General features: G+C 35.9%; 1 protein-coding gene and 2 long non-coding RNA genes across 9 annotated transcripts in view; 1 reads left to right on the top strand and 2 right to left on the bottom strand.

Annotated features, from left to right (window-relative positions):
- The window catches only part of LOC100744649 (pleckstrin homology domain-containing family G member 3), a 94,633-nt gene that overhangs the window by 63,873 nt on the left and 15,228 nt on the right, over positions 1–15,532 (top strand). Inside the window, exon 1 of one of the 7 annotated variants that reach the window (XM_003488144.4) lies at positions 5,184–5,592. The exons of the other annotated variants lie outside the window; for them this stretch is intronic. The gene's annotated coding sequence lies outside the window, so the exon portion shown is untranslated. Of the gene's footprint in view, positions 1–5,183; positions 5,593–15,532 lie in introns of those variants that run through there. 7 annotated transcript variants of the gene reach the window in all.
- On the bottom strand, positions 824–2,496 carry LOC112212558. The gene is made up of 2 exons (XR_002946383.2): positions 1,215–2,496; positions 824–976 (listed from the first exon to the last, which is right to left on the bottom strand). It is a non-coding gene; the product is annotated as an uncharacterized LOC112212558 (long non-coding RNA).
- Positions 3,683–4,647, bottom strand: LOC117151452. The gene is made up of 2 exons (XR_004461400.1): positions 4,216–4,647; positions 3,683–4,075 (listed from the first exon to the last, which is right to left on the bottom strand). It is a non-coding gene; the product is annotated as an uncharacterized LOC117151452 (long non-coding RNA).

Below are 15,532 nucleotides of genomic sequence, written 5' to 3'. Positions count from 1 at the left end.
AGCGCCGAGTGCATCGACTCTCGCATCAATCTCTCACGCCAGGCCGTGGAACTTCCGTGCGGAGAATAATTGGCACGGTATGCGCGGCTCGAGAGAGCGACCGGTTCGAAAAAATAAAAAAAGATACCGAGAGATACTTAAGGAGCTGGCTCACGTGGATTCCGATTTTTCACGGTTCTCTCGCCGATATGAATTCTGGCGATGCGCCGCGAAACGAACGTCTCGTAGCCCTGATACATAGAAATTGGTCACTGATGCGAGGTTAGGTTGACTCTTTGAAGGTTAGATGTATACATATGTATCGTAGATTTGATGTTATGTCAGAATTGCGAATTTCATCGGGTATGGAGTGTTTTTTTAAGTAGATCTAGAATGTTTTATAATAACCTAGCTAAAGGTTAAGAGACGAGAGTGGAATCATAATTTCAGTTCTAGGTTAGGTTTCGCTTTGGTAGACTAGAATTTTAGTTTTAGGTTAGATTTACGTTTGCTAGAGTAGAATTCTAATTTTAGGCTGGGTTTGGCTTCGGCAGAATACGATTTTAATTTTAGATTCTTCAGGTTAGGTTTGGATTCGGTCGGTGCCGAAAAATACTCTGTACCCAGATCGGGGAAGTCCTAGTCGGTGGTGGCTAAGATAAAAAGAAGCTTTGAATTTAGTATAGAATTTTAGTTTTAGCTTCGATTCGGAAAGAGTGCAATAGAAGATTAATCTTAGTTCTAGATTAGGTTGCAAATACATTGTAAATAGGTCGAGAAACGTCCACTTAGCGATGAGTACGGCTAAACAAAAAGAAGCATTTTAATTCTAGGTTAGGTTTGCATTTAATAAGATAGAATTTTAATTCGTGATTGGGTTTGGAAAGACACGTGTAGTAAATTGCCAAGAGTGGGCATTACTGGTAACATTCCTGGTGGGGGAATCATTGTTGCATAACCAATAACCAATGTTTCGACTCTGCCGATAGCCTTCTACCTGTAAAATTTTTTAACCACGTAATTTCAAATTTCCCGAACTAAACAGATGCTGTAATGTCTTCACGTCGTAGAAACAATTATTTTATGAAACTTATTTATTAACATCATAGAAAATAAAAATGAGCTTCGCTAAACAATTAAACAACTACTGTACTATAACAAGGCAATTACTACGCACGCTTTACGACTACTACAGCACAGCTTGTTAAACAAGTAAAATAAGAAATTGTCCTTACCGAAAGCGAAAATCCTCAATTAGTACTAATTTCCCATTTCCATCTCGAAATTCAGTTATACAACCCCAGGAACAAAGAGTTAGCAGGGAGCCATTAAGAGCACTAGAAATCCCGTTAGGTTGGCAGTCGCGACGAACGAAAGTCCTCTTGTTCTCCGACTGTACTGTGTGTCCCCTCGCCGAAGCATTTTGCCCGCGTACACAGATGATTCATAAGCGGCCGCTTCTGTTAGCGTTCCTTGAGCGCCTCTCTTTCTGCTCCCCGGGGCTCTCTCGAATTCCTCCGGCACGAGGAGGGCAAAGAAAAAGACTTTTATCGAGCTGCAGCGGCTAGAGCAGCGTAGTGAGTCACTCTCGGTGACTGGCTCGTTGTAATTCATTGCGATGATTGAACCCCCACCACCAGTTCTTTGCGTCGAGTACGGGTCCATTCACAACGGACGAACCCAGTGACCCTGGGACCAGCTGTTTTTCTCGCCTGCACTTTCGATTGATCGAATCACTCCCTGGTAATGCAGGAATTCTCGTTTTTTTTTTTTTTTTTTTTGCTTAGTGTGGCTGCAGTTAGGGTGGCGAATACGTACTCTACGCGTTATGTGTATTCACACTCGAGTTTTATCTTTCTTTTCCTTAGCGTAGATGCAATTAGAGTGACGGATATGCATTTTATACATTATATGCTTTAATCCTGAAATTTTCTTTTTTCTTTTTATATATAGGCACATTTATAAATATTTGTAAATTAGATGTTTACGAGTAGTGAAATATGATTGGAACGAGGTGGTGTTCTGCAATAAATTTCTATATTATAATATATCTATAAATTATTTCTATATTATATAAAACGCAACAATATTAGCATGGTCCATAAGAAATTTAGTTGTTCAGTATTCTAATGCGATAATCGATGGAGATCTATTATGGAAAATTGTCATTGTACATTGTGGGATATTTATTCCACTAGTATTTTTGTGATTAGTATATTTATTGATGCAGTATGGAAATAGACGTGCGTATGATTGTGATTGGGTCGATTGAGATGTTCAGTATGTTTTATGCATTATAACATGTAGCATTGTAACATATGGAGATATCTCCGGAATGATATATGGAGAACTGTGTTTGTATAGTACATATTATCTAGTATTGCGGGTTATGAGGGAATGCCACGATTATATTTGCTGATATACACGAGATACGAAGGTAATACACAATTTATAGTGCATCCAGTATCATGATACATCGTGATATATGTAGAAATGATATCGACGTTTATTATAATAATATACCTTTGTATATTATTCTATATGTACTGTATAGTATTCTATTAGATGTGTATTTATTAAAAGGAGTGAGATAATGTTTCTTTGTTTTTCTATGTTATCTCTATTATTGTAGTACATGGCACATAGCACAGAAATATTAACATGCATATAGTCTACATATTTATCGTACCATATTAGTGTTTGGAAATCTGATCAATGCGATAACATACAAAACAATGTTCTGTGACTAATTTAATACATTGTGCATTGTATTTACGTGTAACATAAATATTATTACAGCATGTGAAAACATATTCTGCAATACTGTCTTATATTTACTCATTATTATGTATGAAGAAGTATAATGTTCTAACAATGGTGCGTTGCCTACAATATGTCTAGCATTCTAAAGTGTGAAGATGCATCCCATACACTGTATCTTCCTTTTTAATGTATGCAAATAAGGTCTGTACAGTGAGTCTGCTATTATGCAGCCCCTCCACTATTACAGTATAATGAAGTCCGAAGGTGGTTTGATGAATTCTAATGAAAATTCAACCAGAGTTCCTCATGGTAGAGCCAGCACCTCCTGTGTAGGAGTTAGCTGAAGGATCTTGTGCAAATCTTCCACTGTTTTGCGACATTTCCCTCATTCTCTGTGTCGAATCTTTAATTCAGCGAAACTTATCTGATAGATAAATTAAAGTGCTGTGAATCTGCAATTTGAAGACGATGGACGGACATGATAATGAACAGAATTTCACATCCATCTTATAATCTAAATTCTAATAAACCTAGCTTTCGGCAACCGTCTGTCTGAAACAGACGAAGAAGCTTCTTTCGATTAACTCTGAGATAATGCCGCGCTAGATTTTGAGATGCTCGAGTTCAATGGAAAGTAAATGCTACGAAACCAGTCACGTATGCGAGCTCTTTAATTGAATCTCTGGCTGACCTGCTATGTTTCTACTACCTGTACGAATAAATCTACTTTTTATCGCGATTATGAAATCCTCGTGAAATCTGGGCAACGATTATTATACTCTGCTTGCATGACGCTGTTGATGAAACTGCATAAGAAATAAAAGGTATCTAAAATTTTCTATTCTAAAAACTTTTGCTCTTGCAATGTTCGAATAGCAAAAGATTTCATAGTAAATTGGCTTTGGTATTGGGCATCTTTCTCAAAATAAAATATGATGGATTAAACGTGAAATTAGGGCGAGTTTAATTTTGCTAGTTTCTGATTTGTTTAAGAGATACGGAATCTTGAATTTTCTAATTTCTGTCTATTATGAGAACGTGCTGTACTTGTAGATTTTTATTTCGCAAGTTATTCGTCGCATCCGCATATTTTTCTGTTTTTACTTTAATTTACGATGTTTAAAGTATTTTAATAATATTTGTTCACATTGAAAAATTGATTTCTTAGTCTGGAGAGTTACAAGCATATTCTTTGCAAATTTTTCTCTGAAAATTGAGTGTTTTTAAATTACAAAATATTTATCATTCGCTATAGGTTAATTTCTATATATTCAAAATCATTTTGAGGCTTAGTTCATAACCTCATTTGAATCTTCCTTGTCAAAGGAATACCCTCCAAAACAAAAAAAATTCGCTTTTAGAAAAAATGTAAAATACAGATTAAATTCTATATATCACAAATAAAGGAATTTCACGTCGAGAGAAAATTTACATATATATATATATATTCAATAATTCACTTTGAAACGGTACCTACAATGATGTATGCGAGTTGCATTATTGCTGAAAGAGACGTAAAGAACGTCAGACACGAGTCTCGAGACAGATTGTGTGATAATCGTAACACGAGTCGATCTGATAGATGACATCCTTAGCCGTACAATTTGTTAACCTTCTCGTTACGTACAATTGCGCGATACGTTCTTTCTATTTCATGCAACCATGTTACACTCGTTGAATGATTAATAAGGCCGATAAGAGAGGCTGCATTACAGTGTACTTATGGCGGTGTGACTGGGTAGATAACTTCCAGTCCTCTCTTCCCCATAATCGTTTTGTAAATGCATATGGCTTTTTCATGGAACAATTCTCGTGGAAGGTTTCGTTTTCTTGACACATATAGTTTCGTTTCGATGAATTTGAATAATAACGCTATGAAAGACTCGTACATCTGGACACCGTCACCTGCGAAAACAAACTTCTATTAATTATGTGAAAATGTTTCAAGCTCACAGTTCAAAATCAAATGATACGCGTTGCAGCTTCCTCTGGATGACACGATCGAATCTCTGAACGCTATTTCAATTCGTAAATTTCATCTGCAAAAATAAACTTCGACCAATCATAGAAAACTGTAGGAAACTCATAGGTTATAATAAACGATGCACCACAAATAACGCTATAAGAAATGCATAAATCCCGACACCATCATCTGCAAAAACAAGCTTCAATTAATTATACAAGAACGTTTCAAGCTCATAATTTACAAACAAACAGTACACACCCTCTTTGGATGACAAAGGACTAAATTCCATAATGCCATCCAAATAGCGTTATCTGCGATCTAAACGGCACAGAACCATTCGTCACCGCATTGTGAGTGTTCCTTTACGTCCAGTCCCGCTCGTCGTCGGCATTCGGATCCGTCTATCCGAGTGGCACACTCGCTCCATTCCCATCTTCGCCTCTCTCCACAGTATCTACCTGTTGCTCGAGCAGCGAAGGCTGCGCAGTACCTGCTCGTTTGTGCTCTATTCACACGATCTGCGCACCTGATTCCTAACCGCAACTTTATATTTCAAAGTATTCATTGGTGTTTGTGAAAATATTATTCTATAACTTGAGAAAAGGATTCGAAGAAAGGATCATTGTGTCTTTTATTGCTTGTTGCATCAGTTTCTCCTGGACGAAACAGTGAATCGTTTAACTCGTGATCGATATCGTTCTTCGGCGAACAGTGCGTGATTCTTTTCCTTGAAACGACGATCAGTCGCAGTGACACGCATGCGCGTGCACGCGTGTTTCTTCTTGCCGCTGGAATCAATTACTTCCTGAGCCATTACGAGGGCTTCGATTAGGATGCCATCGACTGTACTACTTCGTGCCTGATTTTATTCCAAGACTATTTTGGTGAGTGAAAAAGTATCCATATAATGTTATAGGAATAACAAGTTACTAAGCTTTTTAGAATAAGACAAATTTCAGTTGCAATTTTTCAAATATACGTGAATTTCATAGACTAAGAAACTGCTCGACTATGCGATTGTTTTAGATGATATTGTCAGAGGAAAAGTGTGCAACTACAATATGTAGAAATTAAATGTTATGGCGGTGTATATTTCTTTTAATCTTTCGAGGATTCCAGGGTAAAGTATGTACAAGACAGCCCACGTGTCAATCCTGTTACGTTCTTCCGGTCAATTTCGGAGCCGTTCGTACTTTTCGTAACGTTAGAAAATATCTTGAGTCTGAAGAAAATATGAAACAATCCTTATTGGCGTGTATGATTCGTCGATTAAATTTTGTATTAAATTTGTTTAAAATACCAAAAATTCTTTTTATTTAACGAGAGCAAGCTTGAAAAACGTAGAAGTTTGAGGGCTGCAGTAGGGTTATATCGTAATGTGGAAATTGCGCGGCAATTTTGAATTGATGCAAGCTGTTGCACAAACCGATATCAACACTCAGAAACATCTTTCTTTTACAGAATAATTTATTGCATAAGCGTAATAAATAATTTATTGAATTGAACCGATCATTCACGTTTATGTCTAGTGTATAATTATAATTATAATATTCGGCACGCATTTTAACATTATTATTGTTCACTTATAGTAGCAATATAAGATTCCAATAAACTCGTCGATATTAGCATGTGATTTTTAAGAATTTTTATCGTACGTTACATTAAAGAGGAAATTTAAAGTGTATAATCTTCGAAATTACACGAATTAACCGATATAATCGATATTTAAAAATATTTCTAAAAGCGACGATAGTCCGGTTATTGACACTGATAATCTAAACGATGGTAAAGATAGCGTTTTCATGAAAATATTACTAGAAATTGTTATTCCAACCCGACGAATGGAACTTTGTACCCGTTTGGAGTTCTGTTATGAGATAAAGTGATTCATGGAACACTCACAGTCTAATGGTTGTCTCGTGGGAAGTCTGTCAGCGACATATCTATTTCCGGTTTATGAAATTACTAACGTTCAAGGATATACGAGCTTCTCTAAATAATTGCGCAATATAAAATATCAAGCTAATTAGAAGAACGAATAAATTAGTGGAAGAAGCTTGTTTAGGGAAATTTTATTCTAATTTGTCAATACAACAGTCCATCATTTTTTCTTTCTTCTTACAAGTTGAAATTGCCCGAACAAAAGTAAAAAAGGTTCTAATACTTTATTAATAAATTAATAATAATATTATTGTAAAATTTGTTTCGGAGTAATACGATAATTCATTTTCAAAATAAAAGAAAGATTATTTGTTTTAACAAGAATTCACAGAAATCGTTTGAACGAGACTTAAAAATACACAGTAATGAAAAAAGCAAATTTAAAACGATAATTCTATTAGAAAGAAAAAATAATAAATTCATTCATCATAAAATTTCATTGCAAACATATATATATTCATTCTCTAACAATTTTCAAATAAGAATAGAGAAAACGTTCGGTTTAAACGTAAATAGTCCTAGATAAAGCGCATAGGAGTCACAATTCCACGACGATTATCTTCATAGAAGATAACAGTTATCGCATGGTCGATCAATTATTTGATCTTCCAAGCGGCAATGGGAATCGGGTTATCGTCGTTCAAACACAGTGTTCCGATACCGTTTGCGTGCAATTTCCTTTATCGATCCTAGATGTACTCGATTACGCAAGAATGGGAGAGTAGAACATTAACATGCATACAAATCTGATAAAAATATCGTAGACTGTAGTATTATCGTATCTCTGTGATTCATTTTTAAAAGGATTAATGTATTTACAAAAGACTTATTATTATGTGTAATTATGTAGATTGTAAAGGAAAGAACAATTTGTTTCTTCTTACTTAATACAAATAGAGATAGAGATAACTGTGTGTGGAAGAAATGAATCAATTTAGAATTGTCTATCTTGTGTACTTCCATCAGCATGATTGTAAAGCAATTTTATTTCATAATTTTTAGACAAATTTACAATGAGAATTAATAACTTTTTTTAGAATATATGCTATAATCGTTATTTGTATCTTTTAGTTTGCAACCCCTAAAGGCTTGTGTATAAGTATACATAGTCTGATACTATGTATATTAGGTTGTCCCAAAAGTTTCTTTTGTTCTATTCGTTTGGGATCGAACCTTGTTCTATTGGGAAAACACGAATTATACATAATTCAGTAAAATAATGTAAAAGAAAAAATGTTGTGCATCTATTGTTTCCTTGTAAGGTGAAAGAAACTTTTGGGACAACCTAATAGATTCCATAAATTCATTAGTATTCAACAGTACTGTTATTGAAATGTATTAATAATTCTAACACAATTCCTCAAATCTATTAGCAATGGTGTTACTACTATTCAGATTTGCTAACGTTAACAATTCTTTTTAAATAATATCTGATACCATATACATCCTCAAAATCTATTAGCACTCGATCTTTTCTTCTAACCTTTTGCTTTTTAAAGGCAAGAGACAAGTACCTACAAAATCTTTTATCTTTCATCTTTTTTTTTTTAAAATAACCAATACAGATTTGTTAACTTCCTTGGACACTTTGTACCCCGCAAGGGGTTGCAAATTATTACGTGTAAATATCTGTAGAACCCTTTATTTTTTTTTAAGTAATACAATGTTTTTTACTTTTCTAAGTACTTTGAATTTAATCCCAAAGTCTTGTACTTCGATTTTTGTATCTGAACATTTTGCGTTTATATTTTCGTTGCTCCATATTTCCTTTGCTCCATATTACGTCGAGGGTTAAAAGTGCAAGACATCGTTCGAGGGTTAAAAAGCGAGCAAATATTCCCAAAGTATTCAAAGAATCTCTTAAGCGATTTCCCAGCCTGCATAAACCTATTATTATTTAGGCGAACCTGTTATTATCTTCCACGAATATTCTCCAGCCTTTTGGGATCCTCCCCCTTCGAACACCTCATTCCCATTATTTTTCCTTTCTTTTTTCTTTTCTCTTCTTTTTTTTTTCTTCTCGCCAAACAAAAAGAATTATCCTTATCCCATTGGCCAACGTCCAAAATTCACGTGCCTTCGAGTTCGAAGGTGCACACAGAAGCTAATGGCTGCGCGGATCCTCCGGTCACGTAGAACACGATCAGGCTCTCTGTTCAGGGTGCAGGGAATGCTGGAAAAGACAGAAAAGTCGCGAGGACGATGCAGGGCAGAGAAAAGGAGGAGAGAGATCGTATTCGCGTCACGTAGAGAACCGCGCGAGGATCACGTTTAAACCAACGTGGGACTCCTTTGCTCCGGAATTCCAGGCCTGCCTTTTGTAACCCCTTATCTGTTCCCGGAGATGCACCCGGAAGCCGTGCATTCCGCAGGATAATGCAACGTGACCGCGTCAAAACTGCCCGCTTTTAGTCGGCTCTTACAGTCGGTCAAGATGTTTCAGAGAGTTTGAATAATTTTTGTTTTTCTTTATCCTTCATATCCATCCAGTGTACGTGAATTTAAAAAAAATATTGTAAAAGCAAGTCCATTTCCGACCTGTGAAGCTAAAATTAAATAGAATAAATAACAACAGTTTATTTTTCAGCCTTCTGGCCACGTAAAGGGACGCGTATTTACAATTGTTTTTTCCATTTACCGTACACTCTCCACTATAAATCTGTTTGTTTATCCGATACATTTATTTACACACGCCTGAAATCTGGCTATTTAATCATTTATCTAGCTGTTGCCTATTTGTCCAACTATAATATTCATATATAGTCTATATAGTCATATATAGTTTATTAAAAGAAAGAAAAAGAATACCATAACCTATTTCCAGAAAATGTTGCAAAGTTTTTTAAAATAATCTATTTGGAAAGGATTGTCCAGTTCAATTCTGTAACTTAAAGCCATCTAGTAGACGAATTCCATGGCGAAAAAATGTTGTGTCTTTAGACGAGATCCAATCGTTAGAACAAAGTATACCTGGGAGTTTTGACGATTCGGAAGTATTCGTCATATTGTGTTGGCAACTAAGTGATTGCGGGTTTTGTCAATACCACCTAATGACAAAATCCGCAATCACTTAGTTGCCAACCCAATATTTGTACCACTTTTATGCCATGAGCATCTACGCAACAAATGAAGCTTTATACTATTTATACATAAAACAAATGAAGCTTTATACCATTTATGCATAAAACAAATGAAGCTTTATACTATTTATACATAAAACAAATGAAGCTGCCCAGGGCCCTGGCGTGAAATGAAGTTTCCTTTACGTTATTGTTCAATCTTACAAGTCAATTTTTAGTTGGCAACTAAGTGATGCGGATTTTGTCATTAGATGGTATTGACAAAACCCGCAACCACTTAGTTGCCAACCCAATATTTGTATCACTTTTATGCCATGAGCATCTATGCAAACAAATGAAGCTTCCCAAGTTGCTTGTGTGAAATGAAGTTTTCTTTATATTATTGTGCAATCTTACAACTCAATTTTAGTAACCATAAATCACGCTTGAAAATGGACTTGCCATTTAACTGCCTGTTAACTCTTTCAGGCACAGGATCTTAAAAGAGAAAAGGACTCTAATTGCGCTGGAATTTTATTGGAGATTAAATTATGAACTTCAATACGAGTCAATTACGAACATGTTCCGGTTAAATTAGTACACGTTTTTCGTGACATAGTTCTAATTAATCGCGATGATTAATCATCGATTTCTGTTACGTAACAGGTTAAAATTCGTCTGTCTGCAAATATCTATGAGAACTTTGCTCAACTTTGAAACTTATACGAATAAAATCGCAATCTCTTGAATACGGAAATTCAGCTGCGATAAACTACAATTTGATAAACTGTAAAGTCTACGCAACTCAGAATTTCGTCAAATTGAAGCTCAATATCGTTTCAATATTAATACAAATATTACCATTATATTAACGAATATTTACTCGAATACATACGTTCGATGAAATATTTGTGATAAATTATATGCGACTCAGGAGCCAATGATTTCTTAGAATCTACGAAGAAGAAGAAGAAGAAGAAGAAGATATTAAACGATAGGTGTAACGTTGGGTTCAAGGTAAATTCGACGAGTTTCCGTCACGGTTCTTTGACAGAGATTAATAAACACGTGGATGATGGAATGCGCGGGACGACCGCGAAAGAAGAATGCGCTGGAATGCGAATGACTCATGGAAAAGGACCGAACGCCGAAGAAAAAGCTACATCGTGAAGATCGGCTGCTGCCGAACGAAGATTGTTCGATAAAGAAAAGTAAACAGCTTATTTAGGGAAATAAAATCTGTATGACGATGCTGAATTAAAAAACAAATTTGGAAAGATACATAATAAAAAGGAATTATGATCTATCTGTGTAGCCATTTGAAACGATATCAGATCCAAATTCAATTCGAAGTTCGTGAACGAAAAGTTGACAACCATTGATTGTCTTTTATTGCTTTTTTTTATTATTTATTAAAATATGGAAGTATTTTATTAGAAGTATTTTTATTTATTAAAATATATAGTATTTTATATATAGGGTAAAGTTAAAGAAATTGCAATGACAATTCAGTAGGTTTTTTTTTTATGATTGGAAAGATGGCTTAAAACGTTAGTTAGTTTATTTTTTATTCGTTATCTTGGGAAAAAAGTATTTTAATAAAATAAGAGTACGTTTTAAAGGAGAATCTTTCTATTTCGATATTTCACGTGGTCGTATTATTAGAAAGATTGTAATAACAATTAAGTTTGTTATCCCTGTTTGAGTTACTCAATTGGATCGATTCCAAGCAAATAGAAACCGCAACGTCATCTAAAACGTGATTTATGAAAGTAACGAGCGAAAGTGGCAGCTGAAAGCGTTTAACGTTTATACTGCGAATTATATCGCCGACAGTAAACGCCGCCTTTTAATCGGCTTGCAATTCAACAGTACAAAACGTTCTACTATCTTTATTCAGTTCCTAGATTACCAGGAAAAAAAACTTACATAATATCTTCGAAAGTTACACTATTTATCCCATTCAAATTTCTCAGGAATAGATAATACTTAAATATTATTATATCTAACTCATACTCATGGTTAAAAATATAGACGTATAAAAATTTAATGAACAGATAAAATAGATAAAAGATTATATAAGTATACTTACTGTGATCACTTTAAACAGCCTTCCTTGAAACATTTTTCATCATTATCTGCACAAGAATGTCAGATGATATCGTATCGTGCGATTCTTCCTTTCATTTAATTTCATTTTTTATGACTTCATATCTCATACGCTTCCTTTTTGGTAACTGTATGAACATAATTTTTATCTCTGACGAATTCTAGTACCAGAGTGGTCAGGATAATCAATTTTTGAGTTTTCATAATAACGTTGTAGATTCACAGTGGTGGATTTGCAGAATTTTGAATTATACAGGGTGGTTGGTAACTGGTGGTACAAGCGGACAGGGGGTGATTCTACGCGAAAAATGAAGTCGAAAATATAGAATAACAATTTTTCGTTCGAGGCTTTGTTTTCGAGAAAATCGACTTTGAATTTTCGCTGGGTACGCGCGCGGTACGTTATAACGGTTTCGCTGGGTACGCGTGCGGTACGTTATAACGGATCTCACTGTAGATCGTTGTCTCGATGGAAAAATTAAAAAAAAAAATTTTTCGACTTCTTTTTTCGCGTAGAATCACCCCCTTTTCGCTTGTACCACTAGTTGCCAGCCACCCTGTATGTTATGAAATATTGTATAATATTTCTTCTTTATATTGGGTTGGCAACTAAGTGATTGCGGATTTTGTCAATATCACCTAATGGCAAAACCCGCAATCACTTAGTTGCCAACCCAATATAACAATAGGTTTGTCCATTTGCTTTGAATTATCTGTTTCTTCGTATATCTGCAATTTTTACTTCAAATCAACATTTCTTTGCCATTATATGGTAATATTTATATAAATTTGATACAAGTATGGAGTCCATAGATACAGTCCATAGATAAGTAATGAGTCTCCTAGAATCTCATCGTGAAGACAAATGATTGCCTTCAATTTGTCAATTATACTAAGTACACCAGTATCTTCTTAAATGGAACTGTAGAATTCTACACAAAAGAGTAGCAAGGTACTTGAAAAGTGATTAGTTTCGAAAGATTTAACTTCAATCGTGATTTCTAAAGATTATCCATAATCTCGTAAAGCTTATCGTATGAAAAACAAGAAAAACATAAAGAGTACTTGTTATTCTCTTTCCTCAACTTCCATGCGACGAGCGTTACAACGTCCGAGTTAAAATATCTTTTAGACTAATCGTTTCTCCAGCAAAATATCTTAAAAGAAAAACAGTACAGTATCATCGAAACAGTTGGCGGTTTTTGACGAGTATATTCGTCACGAACAGATAGCAATATCTCGCGTTACGACGAGTATCGTCATCTACGGTCGAGATATATCGAAAATAAACAAACCCAACAGCGTGATATTTGCAAAGAAATCGGAAGCAGAATATTTATAAATTTCTCAATTAGACAGAATTTCTCAATGATCGTTTATTATCGTCTACAGTCGACTGCATCGAAATATATCGCGTTGAAATAATAATCAAAGTGAAAGAAGATGGCGGCGCAGCGTGTGGCGTCGGGGTGAGGCGATAAAAATAGCGAGTGGGTGGTGAAGAAAGGGGGAAACGTCGGTTCATTGACGAAAAGCAATAGAAACGAGAGGCTCGTCTCGAGTGGCCGACGTTTCTGTATGCCCACCACGTTGCTCTGACTCACGAGAACGCCACAGCTACGTGGTAGATCGTCGCCGTAGTCGCAACTTAAAGCTGCGTTTACATTGGTCCGCTAGACACCGTTCCAGTCCAGCGATTTCGGTCCAGCACTGGATCGAAACTAATATAACGTAAACGGTGTATTCATTGCTACTGCGTGCCGTCGTTCCAGTCCGAAAATCAAGCTTTCGTTCCAGTGTTTGCTTACATCTCATCATCGAGAATACAACGTCGTTCCAACGTTTGTTACTGGAATCGCGTAGACGGCTCAATGTCCAGCACTGGCTGAAGCGTGCACGTTGCTATTGTTTTATTCGTCTTTCTTTCTTTCTTTTTTTTTTTTTTTTTTTTTTTTTTTTTTTTTTTTGGTTGAATTCATCGCCGTTGTAGTCTACTACTTTCAAAGGATCAAAAACGGATGGAACAATGTAGGACATGGTTTGCTTTCCAAGCCAAACCGCTGGAATGTAGTAGCTGGTTATCGCTTCTTAGAGGAGGTAGTCTAAATATAGGCTGACGCTTTTGCTTCACCACTTATTGCCAAACCTGTTGAAGATTTTCAGGATGTAATACTTCGATGTACTTGTGTATATTATTAATATACATAATTATATATATAATTATAGAAATATATAGAAATATACGTAAAACATGTTTGTTTTATGATATGCAGTTCCATGTTATAGATCGTAACCTGTATTTGAATGTCATTTACCGAGGAAGTTTATTAAAGTTATGGAGTTAAAATAAGCCGACGAGAAGTCACGCCTCTTTCAAATTGTACATTCAAAGTGAAAGGAAAAATATGCATTTTTAAAAATTCAACCGTTTCATATTATAAACTCTAGGCGTGTATTTGAATGTCCTTTGCCAACGAAGCTTCAAAAAGCTTCGTATAATGCACGTGATATAGTGGTAAAAATTCTGTGGCAAGCGTACCGATACTTGTTGAAAGCGAGGTAATATGTAGCGCTGTAGAAATCGCTGGGTTTCGCGAGGTAATACCCGCTACTGTCGAATCATTTCCATGTCAGTCCCTTCGCTGGTTAAATCGTCCGACACAGTCCAACGGTGGAATTCGACGATTCCACGCCTCGTCTATGATCAATAGCACGCCTCGTCTGCGATCAATCCCTTTGTCAAACGTCGAACGTAAATCGTGCCGCAATCATGGATTACACGTCGCGCGATTGCGGATCCGCCTTAATGGCCACGTTGCATGCCGCACAGTCCGGCATTTGAGCGAGGATTCGGGACAAAAATCAAAATTCGCTGGCCACGTTCGCACGTTCACGGAATAGGTTCGCGCGTTTGCAGGCCACGTTTTAGCGTTTAGATTTCACGTTTAGATTTCACGTTTAGATTTCACGTTCTACGTTGCGGCAGTTGAACGAGGGTTCGGGACAAAGGTAAACAAAAAAGTAGCCTGTTACGTGCAGTTTTTTGACTGAAACTTGACACCAGGCGATCCGACGCGATATCGAATCTTTGTTGGTGATTCGTCTGCCACTTGGCTCGCTCAAAATATCTCGAATATTTATCTCTTTGTCTAACTACACACGGTTTAACACAACCTTAGCAGACCGATTTCAAAATTTAATTTAAAACTGTGCATTGGTCGTTGCTTCTTTTCTTCGTCTAACTTTATATACATTTTTATATGATCCGATTAATATAAACAAGTTTCTCGATTTTTCTTAATCGAATAAAAAGTTTGTCGATTTTTTGGCCAATTGTCGCTTACGTTTCTAACGCTTACACGCTGATAAAATCATCGAATAATAAGATCAAAATCGAGCGATGATCGTTTCAATTTTTTGTCCACCATGTGCCGCACTGCGCCGGAACGATCCATTTTCCTGACAAAAGTTCGCCAGGTAACCGGATTCCACGTTAATCCGGGGCCAGTTTTCGTTGGCATATGAAAATGGTCGCGCGTCGGAGGGTCACAAGCAGAGAGGCTACAAAAGGCAATTAAGTAACCGTCGCAACGTCGTTTATCACCAGCAATTTATGGCGTTACACGGTAGTTACGAAACGATTATCCGCACGCTGTGGCACGAGCTACGAAAGTAAAAGAAAAAAAAAAAAAAAAAAAAAAAGGACGATTTTGCA

This window comes from Bombus impatiens, unplaced genomic scaffold, assembly GCF_000188095.3.
Source record: "Bombus impatiens unplaced genomic scaffold, BIMP_2.2 scf_0217, whole genome shotgun sequence".
In the NCBI taxonomy this organism is placed as follows: Eukaryota; Metazoa; Arthropoda; class Insecta; order Hymenoptera; family Apidae; genus Bombus; species Bombus impatiens.
This window is presented reverse-complemented; position numbering and strand designations above follow the sequence as displayed.